The sequence below is a fragment of the Sorex fumeus genome, unplaced genomic scaffold (assembly GCF_029834395.1).
Source record: "Sorex fumeus unplaced genomic scaffold, SorFum_2.1 ptg000029l, whole genome shotgun sequence".
Taxonomy (NCBI): domain Eukaryota; kingdom Metazoa; phylum Chordata; class Mammalia; order Eulipotyphla; family Soricidae; genus Sorex; species Sorex fumeus.
Genome location: NW_026606086.1, coordinates 4,812,998 through 4,833,836, shown reverse-complemented (window position 1 = coordinate 4,833,836; position 20,839 = coordinate 4,812,998).

The following is a 20,839-nucleotide window of genomic DNA, read 5'->3' as shown; positions in this document are numbered from 1 at the left end:
ATTGGAGACTTTGTTGTTACTGTGTCTGGCATATCAAATACTCTCGGTAGCTTGCCGGGCTCTCCGAGAGGGGCGGAGGAATCGAACTCGGGTCGGCCATGTTGGCCGCTTGTAAGGCGAACGCCCTCCCCGCTCTGCTATTGCTCCAGAGGAACCTCTAATCCCCTAGACAGCAGTCACCCGAACTTGACGTTTGTTACATCTTGATGCGAACAAGTGGGTCAGCTATCCCCTGCTGTGTCCTAGGAATGGATTCCATTTATTTCAGCTGGTGTTTCTGGAATGTCAGCCAAGGAGTCCTGAGTCCTGAGAGGAACTCCCAGGGATCTCGGGGCCCTTCTGTTATGTCTGTCAGTCCTGTCTACAAAACCCACAGCCCTTCCATCTTGGCCAACAGAGAAGTTTCTCCAACAAAGTGCCCAGCGCGGGGAGAGCGGGGGGCGGGGGGGTGAGTGCACGTCCCTGCCACCACAATCCTATAGGAGGAAAAGGGCATCTCTCGGGGCTCCTTGGTGAGAAATGCAGCTTCCTCGGCTTGGCCCAGATCTCACTTCCCCAGGGTCAGGGCTACCATGAGAGTCCATGCCTGTGGCCAGCAGGGGGCCATGCTGGAAGGCAGACTTGGCCCAAGCACCCCTTAGAGGCTGAAAGGGATGAAATCTCTGCAGGGCTGGGCGGGGGTTTGTGCTGCAGGGAGGGAGGGGCTGGCAATGAGAAATACCAAGATGGGCCACGTCACCAGCCCTGAGGGAGCTCAGAGGCTCAGAGGCATCGAGCACCAGCTGGGAACTGAGGCGCCTCGGGGAGAGGAGGGCAAAGCCCGTCACACGAGCAGGTGGCCAGCAACGTCAGAGAAAGACCCTCGTGGCCTGACTCGAGCCCAAGTGTCTGGGCGAACTCGGCGAGTATGCAGCGGGCCCAAGGGTTGGGGGGCAGAGGTCTGCTCTGGGGACTCCTATCTTGTTTTCTCACTGGCCTCGTGTTTCAGAAAGACCCCAGACGGGCCCGATTAGCCGGGGCCAAGGCTAGCACGGCATCCAGGTGCTGGGGACCAATGACAACCCGCGAATCATGCCGACTCCTTCTCAGTCCCCTCAGAGGGAACCGCACGGGACGTGACCGGGAGACCTGTCAGCACCAAGCCGGAACACGGCGGCGAGCAGACTGACACACAGCATGCAGGGAGCGAGCGTGGAAGTGGGCGAGGGCGCCCGAGTACCAACCTGCAGCTCTCGGCCCGCTTTGCATTCTCTAACTCCTGAATCTGCCGCTCAGCCACCTGGAGCTGCTGCCTGAGCTTCTCCATTCCCAATTGACCTTCGGAACTGGCCTTCCAGAGCCCATGGAGCTGCAAGAGCTTCTGCTGGGTGGCCTCCAGCTGTGCCGTGGCATTGGCCAGGGCCTGGGCTTGCTGACTACACACGGCCCGCAACCCGTCCAGGTGCTTTACCTTCGTCTCCGCCTCCTGCAGCTTGTTCAGGGCGTCCTCCATCTCCACCAGGTGCTGGTCCTCGATCTGCTCGAGCTTGGCCCGTGCGGCCTCCAGGCTGTTCTGCTCCTGGGCCGTCCTGAACAGCCGCGACCTGAGCGTCTGCAGCTCGGAGGCGTGCGCTGCACGCTCAGCTGCCTGCTGGGCCTTCAGGCTCTCCACCTCCTGCTGGTACTCGAACTGTAGCCTCTCGATCTGCATCTTGAGCTCGGCCAGCTCGGCCGCCTCGGCGCCCACGCCCTGGCTCACGGATGCCTTCGGCTCGCCCATGGCCTGTTGGTGCGGGGTGATGGCCGTCTCCAGCTTGGACTTCCTCAGGGCGATCACGTCCGCGTTCTCCTTGTTGGCATGGTCCAGCTTGGTCCTCAGGCACTCGTTCTCCTTGGCGAGCTTCTCAGATGCCGCCTGCAGGGACTTCACCTCCTTCTGGTGGGAAAACAAAATTTCCATGAACTTAAAACAGGAAGGAAAAGAAGCAGAAATAGAAATTTTTCTTTTCCAAACTGACTCTTTGCTTCTTCTTGTTTTAAGGAAAAGCTTCCACAAAATGGGGTTCTAAAGGATTTGATTTGTGCTGCTCGACTGAAAATCAAAGCTGAGGCAAAGGCATAGACCCGACTGTCAGAACGAGAGAACAACGCTCATCAAGAGCAGCCTCCAGCCCCAAGGAGCAGAGATGTGTCAGCCGGGCCCTGCCAGGTGCATGACCCCAGGTATCCCTGTCTGATTCGGAGTCTCCAGCAGAAGTGGTCCCGGCGGGGTCGGCCAGGCCGCCCCGCATCCTTGCCTGCACCCTGCAAGCCTCCGGGACCTGCCCGGGCTTTACCTCCAGGTCGCCTTTGGTGATGGACTCCTCCTCAACTCGGAACTGGAGGTCTTCCACTTTCCTGTGGGGGAGAGGGAGACGTTGTGAGGGGCGTCACTGCTGCCCCCCATGAGGGCCACCATCTTGTAGATGCGCCTGACCCAGCCCCCGGCTCCACACACAGGAGGGCTGAGAGAGTCGGGGAGGGCCAGAGCGAGAGTACAGCAGGTAGGGCGTTTGTCTTGCACGTGGCCGACCCGGGTTCAATTCCCAGCATAACAGTATGGACCCCGGAGCAATGCCTGGAGTAATTCCTGAGTGCTGAGGCAGGAGTAACCCCTGAGCATCGCTGGGTTGACCCAAAAAGAAAAAAAGAAAGTCAGCGAGTCCCCTCAGCTTCGAGCACTGGGTGGGACCCGCAGGCTACAGGAGGAAGCTAGGCCGAGCCAAAGCCAGGTGCAGTGTCATATCAACCCTTTCTGCCTCGCAGCTAACAGAGGTGGTTAAAAACTGACCCGCAGCGCCTGCCAGTCCCTCCCAGCCAGCGCCTGTCCCCACATTGGGACAACAACTAAGCCCCTGGGGGAGAAGCGGCCAACGACTCGGGGGCGGGGGGCGGGGGGGAGGGGCTCCCAGTGACTGTCCAGTCGGCATGTGGAGCTGAGGGGCTGAGCCAGGCACTGGCAGTGCCCCTGGGCACCACACTGCCGGGAGCCCATCTGAAAAGGCGGTCTCGGCCAGCACCCCGTGTCCATCTGTCTGCAGCCAGGTCTCAGCCCCGCGTCCGTCTGTCTGCAGCCTGGCCTGAGCCCCATGTCTGTCTGTCTGCACCCCGGCCTGAGCACCACGTCCGTCTGTCTGCAGCCTAGCCTGAGCCCTGTCTGTCTGCTGTCGTGCCCCATGGGTACTGTGGGTTTCCTCCTGACTGGGATTTAACCACAGGGACTCCCACAGGGCCCCACTGGGTTAGGACAGTTCCTTGCCACCCAGCACAGGCCTCCTGAATACCAGGCCAGGTGGACACAGCAGGGAGGGCCGGGGGTGGCTTGGCTCCACTGAGCTCCCCCCCACCCCCAGCCCTCCCGGTGAGGCCGCGCTCAGGACTGGGCACCCGTTGGTTTCTGGTTCTCACAGCCCTGGAAGGTCAGGAGTGCCCCACCCGAGGGAGCCCCCAGCTCCGGGCACGGCCTCACCTCTTCTCCTCCTCCAGCTGGTTCAGCAGCTCCACCTTCTCCCAGTCGGTCGCTTCCAGCATGGCCCGCAGCTCGTCGTTCTTGGCCTCTAGCTCCAGGACGTGCTGTAGAGGCAACGGCGCGTGAGTGGCCTCGCCCGCCCCCAACAGCCCTCTGTGGGCTGGCATCGCCACCTGTCACCACGGCAAGCTGAATGCATCTCCCACCTAAGCTACGGCGTTTCTGGAAGGCCAGAGGGGAAACACACCACGAAAGCACCGGCGCGGACAACTCGGCACTCCCTAAACCCCCACAGGGCGAGCAGAAGGCGCATGCGATCAAACCACGCGCCGGACGCCACCGCAACGACGGCAGATGGGGACCCACGGCCTCTGCCTGCACCGCCTGCACCAAGCTCACGCCCAGCCTCTACCGCAGGCGTCTCTTGGCCCCGGCACTGCCGTCTGCACAGACGTCACCTGATCGTGCCCGTTCCGGCCAGGGCCAGCTCCTGCTCTATCTCCCCCACGTGGCTCGTGGCCTTGGCCACCTCCGCCCGCTCTAGGACCCGCTCGGCCAGCAGCTTCTCAATGTGCTGCTGCTTCTCGTTCAGCGCCTCCTGGAGGGCAGTGGTGCCGGAGATCTTTTGGGCGTAGCGGGAGGAGGTTTCCGGCAATTGCAAAGGAAAAAGAGACGTGAAGGCGATGGGGCCGGCCGACATGGGCATGCTCGCGGTGATCCTCGGCAAAGCACATGGAGCAGTGCTGCATCCTTGCATATGGGCCAGCGACTCTCAGCAGAAACGTCTTGAAACCTTCCCAAAGATCCTTGGACGGGACCTGGGTTCCACTGACCTCGGGCCTCGTGGGAATCCAGAGACTCTTCTGCAGAGCCGGAGGCAGCCCCCTCCACAGCCCGCTCTGGCCTGAGCTTCCTTAAGGATGAGCCCTTGGCATGAGCTTGAGGCCAGCTCCAGCATCTTCAGCCTTGCAGGTCCGTCAGGGTCTCCCAGGGCAGCCTGTCCCTTCTCTCTTCCTCTTCCTTCCAGCTCACCTCCATCTCCCGGGCACCCGCCCCATGCCTGAAGAGCAGTAACCAGAGACTCTTGTCTCTGGGAATGGCCCCGTGCCCCCGGGGGTCACTGGGTGTGACCCTATAAAAGACCCCTGTGCCATCTGCCTTCGAAAATGGGAGATGAGAGGCTAGAATGATAAAGTTGCGGGAAAGGCACTGGCCTTGCACGCCGCTGACCCGAGCTGGATAACAGGTACCCACCCCATAGGGTCCCGAGCCCACCAGGAGTGACTCCTGTGTGCAGAGTCCAAAGTAAGTCCTGAGTATTGCTGGGGCATAGCCAAAGTCCAGGGAAAAAAAAAGGAAAAAGTGGTGGGTGAGAATGTGTGAGGTCTCACGCCCAGCGAGCAGGACAGCAAGGGCAGCTCAGGGAAAGACCAAGCACAAAGGGAAGGAGAGAAGAGGCGAAGACATTGAGGAGGTGAGGGGAGTGGGCTGAAGGGCTGCGGGGACCGGGGGTCCTGTCTGTTCTATCCTGGGCTCGTGGTCGCTCATGGTCGCTCTGCAGACCCAGATCCCTTTCTGCACAACGACCCCTGCAGGAGGGGACAAGGCGGGACCTGATCTTCATTCTTCGGGCACACGGTGGCGGGGGCTGCAGCGGGGATGGCCAGGACTTCCGCTCCTTCTGCCCGGCCATCCCTGTTCCATCGCCCTGCTGCGGTCCAGCCGCAGGTTCTCTTGCCGCTTCCCCACATCATCTGAGCTGCTGCCAAACGCCTCCTGACCGACGGGCCCAGCAGGGCCCAGGCTGTCCACTGCTGCTTTGCCTGCTGGGAGCTCTCGAGCCACCTGGTTCTGTCCGGAGAGCGGGATCATCCTTGCCTGTGCATAAGGACCTGGCCGTGATTTCCCGATACACTTAAAGTATATCTGGTCCGATTCAATGCCCTCCCCAGGGCCAAAGATTCTGTTGGGGGGTGGGGGAAGGTGCTTCCAGAGGTTCAAGATCCAGCACCATCAGGAGTGACCCCACCCCCTAAGCAGAGAGCCAGGAATAAGCCCTGAGCACCCCTGGGTGTGGCCCCAAAACCAAATAATAACTAAAATTTCTAGGACCACACCAGCTCTCGGGCCAGCCATGTGCAGTGCTCCCGGGAACTGCAGTCAACTCAGATTTCAAGAGGTGGCTGGGAAGAGCTTGCCAGCCTTGGGGGTCTAACACCAAGACCCGGGCTCAACCCCCCTCCACCGGGAGCAGCCCCCAAGCACCATGCCTGGAGTCCCTGAGCACTGCCATGTGAATGCCAAAGAGCTAAAATAAAAACTAGGAAAGGCGGGCGGCGGTGTTCCCTGAGCCTCCTGGCCTGGCAGGTGGGGCAGGCCAGACACACGTGCTTCCTGGGCCCGAGACAGCTCCCTGAGGAAACCAGCACAGGAGCGATGGGCTTCTTTCAGCCAACTATGGAGACGAGACTGTGAGGTTCAGGCGCCGGAGCAGGGAGAAAGCAGCACCCCTAGCATGTTGGGAGGCACGTGCTGAGAGGCTGGGCAAGGTCGGGGCCACCAGCTGAACTCAGGATGCTGATGCCAAAGCCTCTGCCCTGCGCGTGGTTTGTGAGGCCCTAGGCTCCATCCCAGCAAGGCCAGGCCTTCTGTGGGAACTTGGTACCTCAGAAGAGCAACTCAGCCAACAGACGAACAGGGAGGCCTCCACAGGGCACGCACGGACCCGTGTGCATGTATGTATGCGTGCATGTATGTTCCGGTGGGCATATCTACACGCACCTGTGTGCATGCGCGCGTTGTGTTTATGCCTGTATGTGCCTGTGTGTGTATACCCATAAGCCTGTGTATATACGGTATGCACTACATGTACATGTATGAGTGACTGTGTGTATGAACGCTTGTGTGTACACTTATGGAATTATGTTGTCGAGGAATACTTCCATGAAGTCACACAGAATCTTTCTATATTCCTGTCATACACGCTAACGGTGATGTTCAGATTAGGAGTGAGCTCCACCCTGCATAAAGATATGCAAGGCAGGGGCCAAAGAGCCGGAGAGCGAAGCCCCAGCGCTGCCCAGGCTCAATCCCGGAGGCCCGCCAGGAATAATCCCGAGCACAGAGGTGGGAGAAAGCCCTGAGCTCTGCCAAGTGTGACCCCAAAACAGAACAAAACAAGATAGCGGGGGGAGCCTGGAGATACGTCTCAGGCGTAGGGCTCTTGCTTGGAGGTGGGAGGCCCCGGCACAACCCCAGCACTGCAAACGGCCCCTTGAAGCACTGTAGGGTATGGCCCACAGTCAAGCAGAAAAACAAACCAAATTCCACAAATGGGCTGGCTCGCGAGGGAAGGAGAGGGGCTTCTGAGTCTGCTCCCCTCCTAAATGGTGAGGCGAGGGAAGGAGGAGTCGGATGTGAGGATGTAGGTGGGGCAGGGAAACCTGGTGGTGGTCGAGCAAGACAGGACTGGCCCCAGGCCTGTGCCCACGGCGCGTGGCCTCCTGGCTCCTGTTCCCGTGTCATCTGTTTTGTATCTTCCATTACACACACACACTCACTCCCTCCTCTACCGCATCGAGGGTCAATGCACGGAGCAGAGGCAGTGGCAGGAAGCGCAGCCCCCAGCAAAGCCAGCCCCCCGGGACACCCTCTCCATCGTGGGCCCGTTTCCCTGTGGACAATATCTCAGGGCACCCTTGCATATTCAGACACACTTTAGTGTTTATGACTCAGATAGACGTGAGGGGAGAAGCAACGAGGCCCCAGCTTTGAATTGCGGCACCACAATGGACAGAAGTCGAGGCCACTCTGCATGTGGACAGCGGTGCAGAGGGACAGGAGGGAGCAGGGAGAGACGGAGAGAGCAAAAAGCAAGATGAAGGGCCAAGCGTTCCTCAGAGTCTCTGGGCCCTGCTCTGACCTTCAGCTACCCCACTTCATCCCTAAGGTGGCCTGAGGCCAGAGAGGAGCCCTGAGCACCCCAGGAAAGGCCCATCCCTGCTCCTGTCACTGGTGGTGGCTGGGAAGCCACTCGCCTGCCACCCGGAGCTGCTCAGCCCACGTGCTCCTGGTCCGCCTCTCGCCCCTGGGGCTGTGGGAGTCTGTGGGGGCCCGAGCACCCCGCAGTGGTAGGGGGCTGCTTACTAGTCCCGTGCGGCCGGATCTGCTGCTCTCGAATGAGACCCCGGAGCTGACGGAGCTGAACGAGGAGGCCGAAGGGCTGCGCTTCAGGCTGGCGGGGGTGGTGGCCATCACACGCCTCACGGCGGCCACCTTGCCCTTGGCCGGCGTCGTGGACGGGAAGCCGATCTTGGTGACTTTGTGAATGGGAGCAAACAAGCCATACTTGGGCTGACACTGGAAGTACCTGCGGACAACGAGGAGGGGGGGACAAAAACACCTTCGGCAAGAGACACAAGCGCCGACCCAGAAGTCCACTGAGTCCCACAGTCTCACACCCCCACAAACGAACACGCTCCCACAGCCCCACATGCCCACACACTCACACCCCAACAAACACACTCACACACGCACCCCAAACAACACTCCCACACTCTCACACTCCCACCCCAACAAACACACTCACACTCACACCCCAACCAACACTCCCACATTTCCACAGCGCCACACTCACACTCACTCCCCAACAAACATCATACCCTCCACCAGCCCACACTCACACACACTCACAACCTAACAAACACACACACACCCCAACCAACACTCCCACACATAAACACCAGAACCAACACACACTTACACTCACACCCCAACCAACACTCCCACACTTCCACACTCTCACAGCCCAACAAACACACTCACACCCCAACCAACACTCCCATACTCTCACACTCCCACCCCATCAAACACACACACTCACACCCCAACAGACACTCCCACATGTCCACAGCCCCACACTCACACACACTCACTCCCCAGAAACACACATACTCACACCCAAACCAACACACACTCACACTCACACCCCACCGACACTCCCACACCCACACACACTCACACCCCAACCAACACTCCCACACACCCACAGCCCCACAGTAACACACACGCACACCACAACCAACACTTGCATGCTCTCAAACCAACACTGACACGCTCTCATTCCCCCACAAACACGCTCACACCCCCACCAACACTCTCATGCCCACGTCCCCACCAACACTCTCACAGCCCCACACTCACACGCTCACATACACACTCCCTCATACATTCACACCCACACTCGCTCGCATGCCGCCCACCCCAACCACGCACACCAAGGGCTATTCCAAGCAGCCTCCCCGGCATCTGAAGGGTGACAGCAGGCCCGGGGGGTTCCTTTGGCCCGAGCACAGCTGCATATGGGGGCCCCAGGCTGTACCCACATCCCTGCAGGATCCCCGAGTGCCACTGGATGTGGCCCCGCCTAAGAACCAAGTGAAGTGGCCTGCAGTCCCCTCAGCGCCTCCCGGGCACCGTGCATGGCCCCAGACTGTCTGGGGGGGGGCAGGGGGACCCACCTCGTTCCGGCCACGGCACCATCGTTCTTGCCCAGTGGCTTGTCCAGCTCTACGCCGCACCAATCCCCCTTGGCGAAGTCCGTCTCCCCGAGGAAGCACACCACACCGGCCTCCATGCCTCCCACCTGCCAGAGGGATGGAGGGACGTGGGTCAGGCACCCTGGACTGCGCATAGCGCCCCCACCCCCGCAAACGAACATTCTGGGTTCAGAGTCGGGATTTCCTGAAGAAACCCCAAAGGTCAAAGTGCCATTTCCCCCCGCAACCCCTACAGGGTGAGCAGACGCTGCTGCTCAGTGTCCATGCAAGGCAGAGGCATTCACACCCACTCGCTGTCACCGGTGGCCTGGCTGACCACACCCCCGGGAATCTCTGACCCAGGCCAGCCACCTGGTGTGGCGAGGGGGTCGCTGCCCCTTGAGTGTGGGAGCAGAGCAGTGGCAACCCCACCGCTGAAGAACAATTAAGCCAGAAACCAGGTAAAGGAAAATGACTGTTCTCGTATCTTAGCAGAGTTCGATCTTCCAGTTCTCCTTCACTATGCCTTGGCTTGACGCTTGGCTCCCGGGACACAGAGCAAAACAGAATCACAGCGCTGGACACTGACAGGAATGCTGACAAACAGGGCTGGAGCACCGGGGTAAGGGCACTGGCTTTGTGTGCGACCACCCTGTGACGCCCAAGCAAAAACATCGAAAACCAGAGAAATAGAACCAATTTCCAACTTTGTTCATTGGTTTGTTTTTGAGTCACAGTCAGAGTGCTCAGGGCTTACTCTTGGCTTGGTGCTCAGGGATCACTCCGGGATGTGCTTGGGGGACTGTACATGGGACCAAGACTTAAACCCCGGGTCAGAGGCGTGCAAAGCATGACCCCTCCCCACGGCATGACCCCTCCACCCTGTTTTGGCTAAACTGGTAAAACTGGCAGCATCCCCGCACGCATCCATCACGCTGGAAACTGCAGGACCAGGCGTCCCAGCTGCTCGTGCTTCCACCCAAACCGCGAGTCTGGAGGAGCTGATGAACCAGACAGGCGAATGGACAGCCACCCGCCACCGCTGCCCTCGGCACTCACCAGCACCCGGTCCCCGAGCTTCAGCTCCCGCTCCCCTTTCTTGAGGGAGCCGGCCTCAGAGAGGTTGGAGATGGACTCGCTGGCCGTCCTGGTCAGGCTGCTGATGTGCGGGGTGGCCGGTGCCTCCTTCGTGGGGGACTGGGGCACCTTCGCGGTGCCGGCAAGGGCCGGAGAGGCCGACAGGGGTGGTGTGGCCCAGGCGGCAGGCGCTGGCTGCCGGCAGTTGGTCTCATCGTCGGCCTGCAAGCTCCTACTCAGCTTGGACGGCCGGGTGAAGATGCCCTTCAGCGGCTCGCACTGGAAGTAGCGCACACCCGCCACCGAGCCGTCGTTCTTGCCGATGGGCTCGTCCAAGACGATCCCGGCCCACTGACCAGGGGCAAACTGGGTCTCCCCGAGGAACTGGATGAATCCAGGCTTGTTCCTGTTCACCCAGACTCGTTCCCCGACCTGGAAGTCGCCCACAAACTCCTCCTGCATCTCCGAGGAGGGGGCGCTGGGGGTTTTCTCCCCAGGCACGGTCTTCTCAACGGGAGCAGCCGCTGGAACAGCAGAAAGGGTCAAAAGGGTCAGAAGGGACAGGAAGGGCCTGTGCAGGTCCAGTTAAAGTGTGGTTGGGGGAGAGGGACACCCAGCAGTGCTCGTGGCTACTCCCAGCCAATGACGGGGGCTGCTTGTGGCAAAGCCTGGCCGGGCCAGCCGTGAAGCGGACGTGCTCACCTACCGCTGCATCCCAGGCCGCAGTCGTACTTTGGGCAGCTCAGGGGAAATCTTTGGATACACCCCGTGATACTACGGACCAAGCCAGGTGAAAGCTCGAACCCAGTGTCTTATTTCTGCTGTGTCCACTGGCCCATCTTCTTTTTCTTTTGGGCGGGGAGCAACCCAGCCAATGCTCAGGGCCTATTTCTGGTTCTCCGTTCAGGGTTACTCATGGTGAGGTTGAGGGTGGAGAGTCACATGGGGTGCCAGTTGCCCTCCCCACTGTACTGTGGCTTTCGCCGGCAATGAGGCCCTCTAGTCCAGGTGAGTCCACCTCCCTAAGCCTGTCCCCAAGCCCGGGCAAGGGAGCTAGCAGTTAGAAGGGAGCGGGTTGGTCGCCTCAGCTGTCACCGGTTGCCGTGACACTACACTCACAGAACGTGACACTCGTGTGTGAGAGCTGTCCCCAGAGCCACGGACGTGTCTACAGCTCAGAGAGCCCTTCCCGGGCGAGGACTCTGGATGGGGTTCCCGGGTGGGAGTGAGTGTCCGTTGGCCTGGGCTGAGCGCACGTACCAGCCGAGGGTGCCTTCAGGGCCCAGCTCCCATGCTTGAGGATCTTGGTGGGGGCCTTCAGCCCGCTGGGCCTCAGCAGACTCATGGTCAGGCGGTCAGACGCTGCCGCGGCCACTACCAGGCCCCGACCATCGAGCCCACTGTGGGGCCTTCTGAGGCACACTCGTTCTCAGGACTAAATCCCTGAAGAGCAGAAGAGAGAGTCTGTCTCAGGCGAGCGACCACAGCAGCTTCCGGAGCCCAGAGAGCTGCCAGTCTGGCACTCGCCACCACGAGTGCGACCCCCAATCTCCCGCACAGCCCCCTGAGCCCACCAAGTGTCATTCCTGCGCAAAAACTCAATCCAAAACAGACAAACAAACAACTGCCGATTCGGGGCCAGAGAGCAGAGGGGACATGTACTAGCCCTGCGGGCAGCTGACCCTCGCGCCTTCCCTGCCATCACTCCCACCACCAAACACATTCAGGAGCCAGAAATCATCCCTGAGCACCGCGAGTGTCACTGACCACCTCCCCGTCCAGACACTGACGAGCCGGCAGGCGACTCAGCAGTGATGGCTGGTCTTGTGTGTGCGTGTGTGCGTATGTACATGTGTGAGAGGCCCGGGGTTACACGTAGAAGCTAAGGCAAGCAACAGGCACACTTTTTTCTATGGGCTGAGAACTGCAAGGGAAATGAGCCCAGCAATACTGCGCCAAAGGGGGGCTGGAGAGCGATAGCACAGTGGGAAGGGCATTTGCCTTGCACACGACCGACCCAGGTTCGATTCCCAGCATCCCATATGGTCCTCTAAGCACTGCCAGGAGTGATTCCCGAGTGCAGACCCAGGAGTAAACACTGTGCATCACCAGGTGTGACCCAAAAAGAAAAAAAAAATTGTGCCAAAGGGGAGCGAAGGAGTTTTCGGCATTTCCTTCATTCCTTGTGACGCTGCCCAGGTTGGATAACCACAAGCCAGTATTAACTCCATTTCTTAACCCACAGAACTGAGGCAGACAGGTAGATGGGGGAAGCGTCCCCAAGGCGATGGAACTCCGAGAAAGTCAACAAAAGCTTCATGGCCACCAAAAGACTACCTGAGTGCACGGGACCCAAGGTCTTGTCAAAATTAACCCACATTATGAGGCCCAGAGCAGTCTGGACCCCCCGAGGGAATAGGAACAAAGGGCAGGAAAGGAATTTCTAAGAGGACCATGGACCACTCACCTCTACCCCCTTGGCAACCACCCTAGCAATGGACTCTAGGTAGCTAGAAACTCCCACCAGGGGCAGCCTGGGGAAATCCCTAGATTAGCCACCTTGAACCAAGGGAGGGCGCTCATGTGTGCCCGAGCCCAGGTACTGCTCTTGCCTACGAGGTTGGTCGTGTCACGGGCTTCTCCCCTCCTGAGGTGTGGACTTTCAGACCGAATGCAACCTAGCAACATAACATGTTCTGTGGCTTTCCGCACCTCTGGAGAAGCCGCACTCTCTCTCGAGCGTGTTACTCCCTCCCTCCTTCCCCTTCCTAAAGGCCTCCAAATAAAATGTTTCTGCTTCATGCTCATCTCCTGAAATGCTTTTCTGCGAGGAGGACAAAGGCCCGGGGGCCTGAGGAGGTCGAGGATCGACTCCCTTTCCCTGAAAAGGGCAACCCCTCACTCCGGCCCAAGACCCCAGGAAGGCCTAGTGGGCGTCATGGGGCTGGCGGGGCTCATTGCACTCAGCAGTGCCAGCGCTCCAGCCAGTCCCGGGGGAGAGATATCTTCTCCTGTGCTTCTCATTAGCCCCCCATGAGGGCCCACTGACTTCAGAGTCATTCCATATTTCAATAGAGAAGTCCACAAGGGGCAGAGAGGCAGGACAGTGGGGAGGGCACTTGCCTTATATCCAGTTGTCCTGGGCTCGATCTCCGTCAGCACAGGGACGTTAGCCGGCCAGGTCACCCCTGGGCACAGCCCGGTATGGCCACCCCACCCCACCCCGCCCCCACCCCACCCAAAAATATATATATAACTAGTAAAAAAACTTAAACTAACTAAAGATTAAAAACTATCATACACTAAGGAACTGTTAGAGAAAAAAGCCGCCCGCACACGGGCAGAAAGCCCAGAGACTCAGATTCACCTGTGTCACACTGCACTCGCAGCTTCAGTACTGAGCTCTGCCAAACAGACTCGTGCCAGTCTCGTGGAGAGACTGAAAATGGCAGTTGGAGTCAAGAATGTTCTGAGGTAGAACTAGAATTCAGCAAGGAGGAGGGCATCATGGGCCATTCTTAAAGGGGCAGGCGCCACCCTTCGTGATGTCAGTGTCCGGCTGAGGCTCCGGAGGGCTGCCCGGCAGACGTCAGCACTACATGGCCAACGAGCCTCTGGTCCCTGCGGGGCCCAGTTCTGGATCCCCGGGCCCTGTGAAAGTGGTTTCAGAAAACTTTTGACAAATGTTTGTCAGTTACAGATCTCCAACTGAGGTCATTCAGCATCCCCCGAGTGGGACCTGGACCCAGTGACTCTGCCCAGGGCCCTCCTCAGGAGCCGGGCCAGGAAATCTGTGAGCCGGGAGGCGGGGACGGGGGGGCAGAGTGACAGGGCAGAGGCCCTGAGCCCGACCCTGACAGCCCTGCTCTCTGTGACCCCAGTGCTGTGAGCAACACGGGCCGCACCGTGGCCAGGGAGTGGCCCAGCCCACTAAGGCCTGAGAGCTGTACAGAGGAGTATGGCCTGGCCTGCTCCGGATGGGAGCACAAGCTGAATGAGTGCGGGTTCCCTCGAAGATGAGTGAGCGGGAACCGGGGAGTGGGGGGGAGGTGGGGAGGGCGGAGTGACCTAACCTGGGGGCTGAGGACGGGACATCTGACGGTGCTCAGGGCTGACTCTGATCCAGTCATGGGAGCTCATCCTGGCAGGACCTGGGTGGGAAGGGACGTACAGGGTGGGGTGGGGTCAGCCACAGCCAAGGCAGGCTCCTTGGCCCTGGGCTACCCTTCCAGGCAAGGATACCTATTTTCTTTCTTTCCTTTTGTTTTTTGGGACACTCGGCAGTGCTCAGGGTTACTCCTGGGTCTGCACTCGGGAATCACTCCTGGCGGTGCTCAGGGAACCTATGGGGTCAGCCATGCAGCAGGCAAGCGCCAAGTCTTCATGTCAAGGTGCCCACGAAACACAGTGTGCAACAAGGGACTCTGCAGAGAACGTCAGGGCCAGCAAACGCTACTTGGAAATCAATCAATTCTGAAAAAAACACAAAAAGATGCAAAAGGAGGGGCTGGAGTGAGAGCACAGTGGGGAGGGGTTTGCCTTGCTCACGGCTGACCAAGATTCGATCACCAGTCCTGAGCACTGCCAGGAGTAATTCCTGAGTGCCATGTCCGGCGCTGCGGGGCAGGGCCAGGGGAGGGCCGTCAGGGTGAAATCAGCACTCGAGGCACACAGGGTACATCATTCAGGAGATGGCATGAATGCGTGCGTTTATTCAGAGCATAAGTACAGACTTAAGTATGTTTCCACAGCCCACCCAAAAGAAGGAAAGGGGATGGGACGTGGGAAAGTGGATGGGACAATGAGCAGAGCCATGCACTGTTGGTCAGCCACCTGGTGACCCTTTCGGCATAATGCTATTGGTCAGAACGACCTGCTTTGATATAGCTTTGACATAACTGCAAAGATTGTGCTGTTCCTCATACACCATTTACAAATCATTTACGAGGGTGCATTTTCCCCAAACTGAAACCTCCTGTACTGGGAAGTTGCCCAGCTTTGAGCAGGACAAAGGGGGAATGAAAAATCAAGCATTCTTTTACTTGGTCAGTAGGCAACACTGAGCATCACTGAGTGTGACCCAAAAAGCCAAAAAAAAAAAAAAAGAAAAAAACAGCGCAAAAGAAAATGTGTTTGAGCCTCACTGTCTCCCTGAGACTTGAGCACTCAATGCTGTGTGAGCCTAGTAGAGTCTCCGGCCTGAACAAGCCCCCACCCCCCCACCCCCATGCTCCTGTGTTTGGACCCTGACCCTAAATCCTGTGATGGGACCACGTGTGTCCATGACAAAGACGCTAGCAGGCTCACGCCCTGGAACGTCCCTGCTTCACACAGGCGTGGCACACGGGGTCTGGCCTGCTAGCGGCCGGCAGTGATTCGGCAGGAAGCAGAAGTGTGAGCCTGAACGTGGGTCAAGTCCGTTCCTTCAGCTTGGAGTGGAGGAATGTACAAGAGGGGGTTTTGAGCACTGCCTCACAAGCAGGAGGTCCTGAATCCAAGCCCCCGGAGTCAACCGTGCACCTGGCACAAAGCCGGCACAAACCCGGCAGCTCTGCTGTCCCAGCACCATGCAGGAAGGGGGGTGACCCCAGGGGGAGGGCCACCGAGAGAGGAGGGGGACACCACAGAAAGGAGGAGTGAACACAGGGCAGGAGTTGAGGGCTGCAGGGCCAGGAGCACCGGGCAGAGAGCAGCCCTGGGGAGCAGGAGGACACGCGGGCGCCCTTGTCACTGGCCACTCGAGGCAGTCGCACAAGCCGTGTGCAGACCCACGAGGCTGACAGGACGCCAGGGACGGGGAAACCCCAGCAAGGATTTTTCTTTAAGTTTTGGGCCTTGGGGCCAGAAGTCTAGTACAGCGGGGAGGGCATTTGCCTTGCACACAACTGACCCGGGTTCAATCCCGGCATCCCATAGGGACCCCCGAGCACCTCCAGGAGTAAGTCCTGAGTGCAGAGCCAAGAGTGACCCCGGAGCACGTCCAGGTGTGACCCAAAAACAAAACTACAGCAGAGCAAGCCGAAGGGCACGGAAGCTCCGAGCCACGGAAACGCCGAGGTTGGTGCCCACTCGCCCCCGCCCCCCGCCAGGTCAGGCCTGCCTGCGATCAAGGTGCCCGAGTGTCTCCAGACAGGATCTGCCTCAGCGGCTCGGTGCGTCATCTCAGCCTATCACCCAACTCGACTGGGATTGACTCTGGTTATCTCCTTGTCTGGTTATCTTGGGCATCTCAGGGGCCAGCCGCCAATCTCCGTCCTCCCACCTGGCCAGGGCGGGATCAGGTGTCAGCAGCTGGGCCCTGAACACCCCACCTGCCCGTCCAAACACAATGCGAGCCCAAAGGCCAGGCTCGCCCCCAACTCGTAGGACACGACCAAGCTAGGGGCCCCGGAGAGCACTGGGCCCGAGGATGGGTCCCAGAGATCCCCAAATCTCCCTTGATCGACGGCCTGGCCCAGCAATCTGCATCAACCACCGGGCCCAAGCTCTTTGCTTTCCTTCTGCTTGCTGAGCGAAACTTGGAGGGGAGGAACTCCAAACTTTTTTTTTTTTTTTGCTTTTTGGGTCACACCTGGCGATGCACAAGGGTTATTCCTGGCTCTGCACTCACAGGGGTTACTCCTGGCTCTGCACTCAGGAGTTACTCCTGGCATTGCTCAGGGGACCATATGGATGCTGGGACTCGAACCCGGGTTGACCACGTGAAAGGCAAACGCCCTACCCGCTGTGCTATCTCTCCAGCCCCGGAACTCCGAACCTTATATAGAAAACAATGTATTTCACAATGCCATTTCATCCATTCTGATTGTTGGGGGGTAAATTCTAAGCAATCATGGTGCATCTTTTGTCAAAATAATGAACGTAATCAATGTAGAGAAGAGTTAGTTAGAAATCATTTGCCTCATAGGCATTGGGTGGGTGGGAGGTGGGGTATATTGGGGTTCTTGGTGGTGAAAAATGAGTACTGGTGAAGGGTGAAGAAGACGGTGTTTGATCATTGTATGACCGAGACTTAAATCTGAAAGCTTTGTAACTTTTCCCACAGTGATTCAATAAATAAATATAAGAAGAAAAAAGAAAGAAAGAAAGAAAGAAAATTATGGAAAAAAATGTAAGGTGGAGTTCATGCCCAATTCAATCAGCTAATCAGTGACTGAATAAATAGCAGTACTCCTACATAAAAACACAAACCATGAAACAAAAATCACTGTACCTGTGAGGCAAGTGCATCAGCAGCCTGATGGCGCCTCCACACTTCCAGATACCCCAAAATTGCTGTTGTGCCTTTGGCCAGACCCCAAAAACTTGGGGCAAAGTTTACCAAGAAAGTAAATGGCCAAAAGTTAGGAATGTGGGAAACACACCCACAAATCACCTCCGGCTCAGCTAGATCATTGGAGGCATGGCCTCTCTGGGTCCTGATTGAACTGCTTAATGGCCATGATCCCAGAGACTCAGAAAAAAATCTCGAAACCCAGTGGCTTTTGGCAGAAATGCGTCTGGTCCCTGCAGTGCTGGGCCCACGGTTTCGTGCCTTGGCCTGTTCCCTCTGGTGGCCCGGTGGCCGCCATCCTCCAGAGGCCACTGGACAGTCAGACTTGGGACCTCAGTAACAAAACTTGTTGGGCCTCACAGGATGGGGGTGGAGCCAGTCCTGTCCTCCTCGTCCCCAAGAGACCCCAAGTCATTGCCCACGAACGGCCTTTCTGGCTCCTGATCAAGCTGCTTAACGACCATGATCCCAGAGACTCAGGAGCAATTCTCGGGAACCCAACAGGTTTTGACAGAAATCCCTCCAGATTTAAGTGTTCAAATGTCAGAATTTCAAAATCGTGCGGCCAGTACTGCAGCCACGAAACATCATATGTTATTCATAACCAGCAATAGAAAACAAATTGTCTACTGTTGCCTTTTCAGCAGATCTGAGTGTTGGGGCAAAATCTCAAATAATAATGGTGGGTCTGGTGTCAAAATATTGAATGTGATCAAAGTAGAGAGAGAGTAACGTGGAAATCATCTGCCCCACTGGTAGGGGGAGGGTGTGGGATATGGATGTACTGGGGTTGTTGGGGGTGGAGAATGGGCACTGGTGAAGGTACGGGTGTTTCATTGTATGACCGAGACTTAGACCTGAAAGCTTTGTAACTGCTCTCACAGTGATTCAATAAATAAAATAATAAAAAGTGAAAAAAAAAGTAAGGTGGAGTTCATGCACAATTCAATCAGCTAATCAGTGGCTGGATAAATAGCAGTACTCCTACATTAAAAAAAAAGAGAGAGAGAGAGAAATCCAGAAAAATGCGGCAAATCTGTACCCCAAGCACATTTCTCCCCAAACGATCCGTTTTACCCCACCCGAGATAAAGCCGACATGCTATGGGTCACATCCTCCTGCCACTGACCCCCAAAACCCGATGCTCCCTCCTCCCACCCTAGGGACTGATGGCACAAACTCCATCTTTGTGTCACGCCATACATGACACATTTGTCACTAGCACCTGATGACTCATTTCAGAACCTCAACAGAAGCCACAAAGATGGGGAGCACTGTTCAGGGAGCACCATGCAGGGGCTTCTCAGACCTTCCCTCTACCTCTGTCCCCCGCCTGTTCTGGGGAAGATGTATAGACAAATGGCCGTGGGTTGAGAACAGAGGAACCAAGCTGGGAGGAAGCGGGTGCTTGTGTTTTGTTTTCTCTGGTGGCCTCTAACTATGGTTCCTCTTAAGAGACAAAGAAGGCCACAAATAAGCAAACACTCTGACCTCGGTTAGCACCCAACTCTGATTGAACGCCAAGATCTGCTCTAAATGAACTTTGAAAGGGAAAGCTAAATATCTTTCAGGGAAGCAAATAACCTTAGGGGATTATCTGCTCTGGTACTAAAAATGGAAAAAAAGGTCTGTTTTGTATTTCTTGAAAATGTCAGCTTGACTCAAAGGCAGTTCTATTTCATCCCGCGGTACAAATGCTTCCTCCCAGCTAGAGCTTTGGCTCACGTCTGTCCAGCATTTTCTGGACAGGGAAACACCAGCCCTGGGAGCTGTGGCGTGATGGGCAGCACCACACACAGTTCTATGAGGAAGTTACATAAAAATCAGTCTTTCGTTCCAAACAAAATGTCAGGAGCTGCAGACACAGTTCAAGACTATATATAGCCTGAAGGCACAGGACATATGCAAACGGCATCTATTCAATGTCATCAGCCAGCCCAGTCACCCACCTCACACTGGCATTCAACTTCAAAATATCCAGATAGAGGAAATTGTCACATGTAAGGGGGAAAAATCAGAGTTAGCAAGAGCTCGAAGAGAAGAGCAAGCCGGCAAACAGGACTGAGAGAAGGTGACTGGAGGTGAGGCAGGTCTCTGGCCTAACCCAGGTCCTAGCCCCAGCTGCCCTGCAGAACCTGCCAGGGGCGACCTCACATGCCTCGGAAGACTCACGGGCACCCCACATGCTATAGAATCCCCCCAACGCCCACAGTCGCTCAGTTCTGACTCACACCCGCCCTTCCATGCAAAAGACCCGAAGGAACAAGAATCCCAGGTCGAAGCTTCTAGTGTTGGGGCTGGAACGATAGGACAGCAGTGAGGGCATTTGCCTTGCATGCAGCCAACGTGGGTTCGAATCCCAGCACCCCACATGGTCCCCTGAGCACCGCCAGGAGTAAATCCTGAGTGCAGAGCCAGGAGTAACCCCTGTGCATCACCGGGTGAAAAAAGTAACAATAAAAATATAACACCATGGAGATGTGCAGACTGGGGGCGGGGTGCAGAGGGAGACCTCCCAAAGAGTGGCCCAGAGTGAGCATAACATCCCCAAAGATTCCGTAGGATGGGTCCGCCAGGTCTGGGGTGCAGCCTCACACTGGAGTCTAAGCCACCCTGGTCAGGATGTCCAAAGAGTCCTCAGAAAAGGACCAGAAACTCTGCATTAGAGCAGAGTAGAGAGGATGATTCAGGGGAAGGAAAGCATTAGGGGGCATCTTTCGAACTGCTCAAGGGCCCAGGTGACTGTTCAGAGCGGGAACTGTGTCTGCCTGCGGACAGCTAAGCCGGCTCCTGCCCAGCCCTGCCCAGCCCCGAGCACCCAAACAAAACATTCATTTTGAAAAACGGCGTATTTCTACAGAGACACCTCTAACAACTCCCACCCGGCGAGGCTCAGGGGATACCCCTGGCTCTGCACTCAGGAATTATTCTGGTGGTGCTTCGGGGACCATATGTGATGCCGGGGATTGAACCTGGGTCAGCTGCGTGCAAGGCAAATGCCCTCCGAATGTATATAGCTCCAGTCCTTGCAATTCCTCTTTAAAAGCCCCTAGGGTCTTATCTGGTGGTGTGTGGGACCCTCCTGTCCTGAACTCGGGGCTCCCCAGGTGATGCTGGGGCTCTACCCCTCTAAGCTATCTCCACACCACCCAGAATTCCTTAAGTAAAGTGAAAAAAGTAAAGGCCCTCCCGTTGTTCGTCCATTTGCTCGAGCGGGCCCAGTAATGTCTTCATTGGAGACTTTGTTGTTACAGAGTTTGGCATATCGAATACATCAAGGGGAGCTTGCCAGGCTCTGCCGGGCGGGTGAGATACGCTTGGTAGTTTGCCGGGCTCTCCGAGAGGGGTGGAGGAATCGAACTCGGGTTGGCCATGTTGGCTGCGTGCAACGCAAACGCCCTGCCGCTGTAATATCGCTCCAGCCATAATTCCATATTAAAAAAATATTTGTTTACGTTAACCACA